At 41.7% G+C, this 7,614-nt stretch overlaps 1 long non-coding RNA gene across 1 annotated transcript in view; it reads left to right on the top strand.

The window, feature by feature from the left end:
- LOC112550712 overlaps nt 1-6,834 on the top strand; it is a 33,675-nt gene extending 26,841 nt beyond the window's left edge. The window contains exon 3 of the long non-coding RNA XR_003094675.1: nt 6,731-6,834. This is a non-coding gene — a long non-coding RNA (uncharacterized LOC112550712). The remainder of the gene's footprint in view (nt 1-6,730) is intronic.
- The last annotated feature ends 780 nt before the right edge of the window (nt 6,835-7,614 follow it).

The raw sequence follows: 7,614 nt of genomic DNA, 5'->3' as shown, positions 1-7,614 counted from the left end.
GCTGTCTGCACTTGCCGTTAGCAGGATGTTGTGTGGCTCCATTCACTCATGTTTCTTGATACTGCTGTATGTTGCTGTGGCCTATTGCTATCTTATCCTATCTGTGAGTGACTCTTATCAACTTAAAGGCTAATACCATTCTTCAGAGGCAAGTTGGAAGTGGAGAGGAACATGATTTTACAGCATTGTCATCTTTGATATTCTTTTCTGTAAGGCACATCTGTTGTTTATTCCCACCACTGCCTATGCACACAAAGACATGTACCATATGCTGCCTGTGAGCAACAGGGCATATTGTGTATTAGGACTGGCTGGATATTTTTCATTGACAATTTTTTACCCAAACACAGGCTTTTTCAAATAATACAAAAATGTTTCTGAACATTTCCATTCAAAATGAACAGGAATTAAATTTGTTTAGAAAAATCCTGTTAAAAACCCATCAGAAAATTCCATTAAAATTTTAAAGCAAGAAGAACCTCTTTTATTTTACTTAGCATGTATGAATGTGCATGTGGTATGTGTGTGTGTGTGTGTGAAAAAGAGATAAAAAGTTTTCTTTTTCTTTTTCCTTTTCTTTTTATTTTCCTATCCCTACTGTCTGTCTAAGCATTTAATGCCACACTCATATCATTGTAGCGTCTGAATTCCTAATGAGATTAACTAGCTCTGGCAATCAAATATTTCTCATCTGCTGTCTAAGGCCTTCCCCCTGTACACACATACATTTACACCAGAGAAGTTTTGACCTGTCATCTTTCCTTGCATGACTTTTTCTTCAAATAATGATGATTATATCTCCCCTATGCACATATAAACATATCCACACTGCCCACTTGCCAATAGACACACTTCTATACCTACGTACATCTTATAGCCCACCCATGCACCATAATCCTTACATCCACCCCATAGCTACTGACTTTACACATTTCATTCCCTTCCACAAATACATCCACTCATTATTTATCTATATGTACCTCCAGGAACACAGCAGACAAATGTATAGCTTTTGTATACCAACATATATACCTACATTGCCACATGAATCACACTGACTTAACTCACCTTGCCAGACTACTTCCATGCACACCATTTACTTGTACTCAGTATATACTGTGATGTGCCACATTACACTTACATGCACATGTGCTTATATGACCCTTGTGCATCACTCTCTACATGTGATCCACATACTTATGCATACTACACACATTACCACCCACCATTTGCCAAAACCATGCAGGTGCCTACCTGACCATGAATCTACCACCCACCATGAATCTCTTCATTCATGAATCTACCACCTACCATGAATGCCACGTGCCCCTGGAGGTTGGCGGGGGGCACAGTGACCGCCCGCAGGTAGCGGTGGCGGTGGCAAGCAGGCAGCTCCCATAGGCAGCTGCGGCGGTGTCAGTGGCAAGGAGGGAGGGATGGCTGTGAGTGCCAACTGGTGGCTGGCGACCACCCGCAGACACCACTGGCAGCAGCGGTGGTGGCCAGCAGCAATTGAGGACTGCCCACAGATGTCACTAGCGGTGTTGATGGTGAGGGGTGAGGTGGGTGAGTGGTGATCACCCACAGGCACCACCAGCAGTGTCAGTGGTGCTGTTTGTAGGGGGTGCATCGCCAATCTCAGGGGGTACATGTGCACCTGCATGCACCCCCTTCATGTCGCCAATGCCACCGACCATGATTCTCTTCATTCATTTTTTCCTATGCCTGAAGAAGGATGTTTGTGCTTGAAAGCTTGCAATTGCATTTTTCTTTTTTGCAAAAATCTAGTTGGTCTAATAAAAGATATTGCCTCTACAATGAGTCACTAGACCAGTACAGCTACAACCTGGATACCATACACTCTGTATACACTTAGAATAGCTCCACATGACAACCGCTCCTTTACTTCCAGCCTCACATATCCTACAGACACTTGCATTCACCCACATTCTTCCTCACCACTATTATTTACCACAATCCCATGCTGTCCTATCCCTATGGCCCATCTAAAATAACATGGATACCCTGGTAACAATCCATTCCCTCATCAAAACCAATGCTGTCACATCAGTCTGGGTTATAAGTGTGTATGAACTGAGCACATAATGGCTGTCACATTTGCCTATACTTACAGCACTTCCAGTATCTAAATCATTGCTTTGTAAAGCCCTTTGGGATACCATGCACATGAAAGTTGCTATATAAAACCCAAATCCTATTCTATTCTAAACCAGTACCTTCAAGTCCTTTTATCACAGAATGAGGCAAGCAGTGAATTGAGCCCTGAAATAGCAATTGAAAGTTTTCATGAAAAAGCAGAACAGTACATGTTTAGTATATTTTAACATAATTCAAGAACACTAAGTGCACTAAAAGCAAACCAGTTATTTGTGTGTGGGAAAAAAATGTAAGTGCTTGTTTTTCTTTGGGATTTAATTTATTATATGATCTGACAGAGATCTATCAGGAAGACAAAGAAGGAATAAAAAAAAGAGAGAGAAAGAAAACCCTTACATAGGTTTTTGATTATTTGAGCTCAAGAAAATAACAGGCTGTTTCAGTTCTTTTAGCTTGGAGAGTTATTTGGTATATGATCTGAAACTAGCCATGCAGCTGAAGAACAGAGGGGGAGAGCACTAGGATTCAACGGTCTAGACCAAAGCTGTAAGGTTATGAGTCAAACACAACTGCTAAAGGGGTAGCTGCAAGGGAAGAGGCTGTTTGCAGATGGCACGGATTAAGGAGAGGGTCCTTGGGAATCCAAGCCAGGTGGTAGAAGGTGGCTTAGAAATGACAATGAGTATGAGGTGATGTGACTGACTGCTGGTTGCAGCCTGCAGGCTACTTGCTGTTGGCTCAGGAGTCAGGCAGGGAGAGATGCAGTGTGCCTTTGATGGGGCACCTAATCTCACCTTTGACCAAAGGGTCCAGAATGTCTGAAACTCCTGTGTTTCCAGACCATGGCCTTTTGCATGGCGCGCACAGCCATCTGTTTATGTGAACTCCAAAACACTACACAGCATCTGTTTTTAGACTCACTGGTGCTATATAAACAAGAGAAACCACACCTCTGGATTTACAATAATCTCCTGCTCTTTTATTCAAAGGTCATATGGCTCTTGATGCTCTTATGGCACTGGGAGCTCATATAGAAAATATTGGCCGCTATCATTGCTGGATCCTTTTCAGTCAGTGCTTTTGAAGGTGCATGCTACTGTTCTGTAACTATGGCATTTATTCCTTGTTCCTACAAATTTAACTTTGCATTTGGCTTTATAAAAACCCATTTTGTTTGAAGAGGATCAGTTTACAAAGAATTCCCAGATTACTTTGTACAACTACTTTGTTCTCATCCTAATGAATCATTCTGCCAGTCTCTCTTTTACCTGCAAATTTTATCAGCAGTGATTTTGTATTTACTTTCAGCTTATTGATGAGCCTGCTGAATACCATCAGGACTCATACCAATCCCTCAGGAACCTCACTAGAAACACTCCCACTCAATGACCAATCGCTGCTAATGACTGCTGCTTTGAGATCTGTCAGTGAGACAGTTATTAATCCTTTTAATGTGTACTTTATTGACAGTCTATAGGGCTTAATTTTCAAACAGAATGCTATATGGCATGAAATCACAGGCCTTGCAAAAATGGACGTGTATCACGTCGGTACCTTTGCCTTTATCAACCAAATTTGGAATCTCCTCAAAGAATGAAATCAGGTCTGTTTGACATGATCTATATTCCATAAAACCATTTTGATTGTCATAATGTCCCCTTGGATTAAATCTTTCTTATTTGAATCATTTCAACTCTTCTGTTATTTTACCTGGGTTAATATCAGCCTGACCTACTTTTGAGTTACTCAGCTTGTCCCACAGACCCTTTTAGATTATTGGCAAAAGTTTAGCAATTTTCATCTTCTTTCCCCAAGATTCGAGGATGTATTAAAAACAAACATACAGAAAGAAACCCAACAACCACAGGGCTAGAGATGCCCTCAGCCAGCTCTTGTTGTACTCTTGGATACAAGTTATCTGCTAATTTAAATACATTTGTCTATTTAATATTATCCTTAGTCACTAATGAGTGGTGTAATGTGAATGCAATGTGTGTAACAGCAGGAGGAACCAGGGGACAGTCTGCAGAGCTGTGCTGACTGTTAATTTGAACTGCAACTACCAGAATCCCTCAGGGCCTGGGGGGCTAGGGAAAAAGGAAGAGGAAGCTTGAGGCTGGAGTAAAGAGAAGAGAGAGCAGTGTCCATGTGGGACCTAGGCAGCCCTACGCAGAGGAGTGTGTCATGGAGCTGGAGATGTCACTGGCTTGGTCAGCCAGGGCTGTGGAATGAAGGAGCTGGATCAGACTTGGGGGCAGCTGCAGGCTGCTGTTTGGGCACTCTGGGGACTAAAGGCTTGTCTGGGGACACCTCTGCAGGTGTGTGGGAGAAATTAATGTGCTGAGTATGTGTTACCAGAGTGTTGATGATACATACCTTTGGACCATTGGCTTGCGACCCTAACCCCTATGACTTTCTAAATAAAAGTGGAACCCCTCCTTGCTTCTTGTGCCAGTTTTGGGGGCTGCAGGGTTGGCACAGTGAAAACATAGTTTATCCTCCTTCTGCAGCATAAGCATTTCATACCCTTCCTTTCAAAATACAGAGCAGAAACATTTCTCACATCCCTACTTTTTCCATACCAATATTAACACTTTTACCTTTGATAACAAGTCTCTGGCATTGCTCAGATTTCTTTTGTTCCTAAAATACTTAAAAAGAAAACCTTCTTATTTTCCCTATCCCTGCCCGTAAAACTCTTTTTTTTTCCCCTCAATGTCTTTTGGCTGAATTAAAATGCATTTTAGAATGGGCCCAGAGGAAGCTAATGGTACTTGTAAATTCATTTTCTCATGGATTAATATTATTTTTAAAGGGAAAGGATCCCCTTACATATTTTTTCCTTCCCCTGCCACTGCATGATTGTTCAGTATACAATGTTCCTGAATATTACATCTGAGCTAATTTTAAATGACATAAGCAATGTATTCTTTTGGGAGGCACAGCCATATGTTAATAGACCTTCCTTTCTGGGGAACAAATTCCGACATTGACCTCATAATTTTTCTTCAGTTTCATGAGATTTACACTGTTATAACTGAGGGCAGAATTTGGCCCATTAGCGTCAATGAAATCATACTACAGATGAATTTGTCCTACTTAGATCAGTTAATCTTTCCTTGTAAATCAATCCTTCTGTCCCTTAATCATTTCTGATGATGTTCTTTGAATTCTCTCCAATTTGTCAATACGATGTTGATGCTGAAATACTCAGAGCTGAATGCAGTTTTGTTTTAGCAGGCCCACAGTGGAATAGACCATCACTTTTCTGGACTGTGACATAATTATTAATATGGAACCCAAGATAGAATTGTTCTCCTGTTGTTTGCCAGGATATTGCACTGGAAGCTCAAAGGCATATTGAATTTGCAGTATCTTTCACCTCTCTTTCCATATGACCATTGCACCCAGATATGTCACTGACTTCCTGTGTCACTTTGGGCAACTTGCTTCATCTTTCTGTGCCTTTCTGTCTCTTTATAACTTTAATACTGATGACAATCTACACATCATAACTGGGACAGAAAAGCTTACAGTCAGTCTGGGTTGCAAAGGCTTGTTAGGCCTGCAAATCAGAACCACTCTGTGGCTATATATTAAAGTCTCTCTGGGCCTGATTCAAAGTCTTTATTTGAATATAAAGATTCATGGCTATTTCAGTCAGCTTTGGATCAGGCCTTTAGATCCTCGTGCTTTAGAGTTTGCCTCTCTTCATTGCAACACCTCCCCACACCAGTTTTAAATGGTACAGCTCCATGTACATCTGTTGAGGCTCTGGCCTCTATTAGTATTCACTCATTAAAAATTGAGCTAGAAGGTTGAATCCTGTCTGTTTAGTGGTGACTTTTCTCCATTTTCAAGCTGACTGAAAGCCTTGCTTGGCTGATTCTGCACACTAGTCTTTCTCTCCCAGGTTGTCTAAGGCAGCCTTATTTCTGCTGCTTATTGTCTTTGAAAACTGAGTGGAGGAAAGTGCTGAGGTGAACAGGGTGAACGGGCTAGAGAAGAAAAGTGTCAGAGAAGAGGAAGTGGCAAAATAGATGGCACAAAATTCCAGCATCTCTCTTTGAAAGGATAGTGCTGAAGGTTACAAATCAGCCAGTTGCCCCTTCGGGCTGGCATTGTTGATAGACAGAACCTTTATCAAGTGTCAGCAAAGGCATATGACATTTATCAGGGTGGAAAGCCTGGTGCTACTGAACTGACAGAATATATTCAATACATGCCATTTCCACTGCACTAATATTCCTTAATGGCATGATTTCTCACTGAGATAAGGATAGTTCCCTCCTTTGGTCTAATCCCAAGTCTCTCTCCATCTTCTTGTTACTTCTTTTCCCTTCCCTCTATCTTCCTTTTTCCTTTTCCTCTACCTTTCTCTCCTCCTCCCATTTTTTCCTCCCCTGCCCTCATTCTTTCTATCTAGCTTTCTCCCTCTTTCCAGCATGCGCTTGCTCTCCCTACTCTTCCTCAGTCCCTCCCACTGTGTCTTCATCCACATACCGCATAAAGTACTACTGAACCCAGTGCCCTCGGGGGGAGAAGATGAAATGAACTAAATTGGGAGTGCAATTGCCAGACTTGGGTAACAGAACAATTTAAATCTCTTCAGTTCACAGGAAAGATGAGGAACCACTGACCATGAAATGGAGGCCAAAGGAACCGAGCATCATAATCAAGTAGGTTGAGACTTTCCAGAAGAGTTAGAACTGAGAGCCGGGCTCGTGAACTACACAAAGCACAGCCTGACAAGAGGAAAAGAGATCTGAAATGCAGTGATAAAGTGATTATGCAGATCTAAGTAGTAATTTTGTGTTCAAGTATTTTCCAGTTTGAATATGATGTATTTGCAAGAGATGTGAGCTACTCTTAAGTTCCAGCTAATAGGAATGGCCTGTCCCTATAGAATACATGCATGGGAATAGCCTAAGTAGTCACTGGGTGTCACCATTGAGCCACAGAAATGCAACTAGAAGATCATTCTTTATCTGTTTTTAAAGCATTGACACTTATAGGAGACAACTGAAATGGAAGCTCCCGATCAAGTCAACATCTCTCTGTAGTCTGCCTTCTACTGGAACTTCACATTGGTACCAGTGCTAGTGTGTGTCACATACAGTGTGAAAGCCAAAGTTTTCGTCTTCAAAGTGGACCGTTGTGACAGCAGAGAGCTCTGGTGTTGAGAATAGTTCTATGATACATGGGAAAACAAAAAGCATCATGAACTCTGAACAGCGTGTAAAACACTGCGGGGGTACTGCATGAAGATGAGTGCCATCTCAGTGAAATAATGGTAATTGTCATTCATTCAGTTGAGATCAGGAAAGATGCTGACAATGGAGCTACCTTAATACAAAAGAGAGAGCTCTCACAGCAAAAGTCAATGGGTGCCTGTACACAATGTTGGCTTTATGGGTTTAGCATTCATGCGGCACGTGTTCCACCAAAGCCCAGACGTCTTAACCTTATAGGCATGCTGCAAAAACTCTCCCCCCC

The sequence above is a fragment of the Alligator sinensis genome, unplaced genomic scaffold (genome assembly GCF_000455745.1).
Source record: "Alligator sinensis unplaced genomic scaffold, ASM45574v1 scaffold519_1, whole genome shotgun sequence".
Lineage (NCBI taxonomy): Eukaryota > Metazoa > Chordata > Crocodylia > Alligatoridae > Alligator > Alligator sinensis.
Note: the sequence above shows the minus strand (reverse complement) of the source record. Positions and strands in the feature narration are given on the sequence as shown.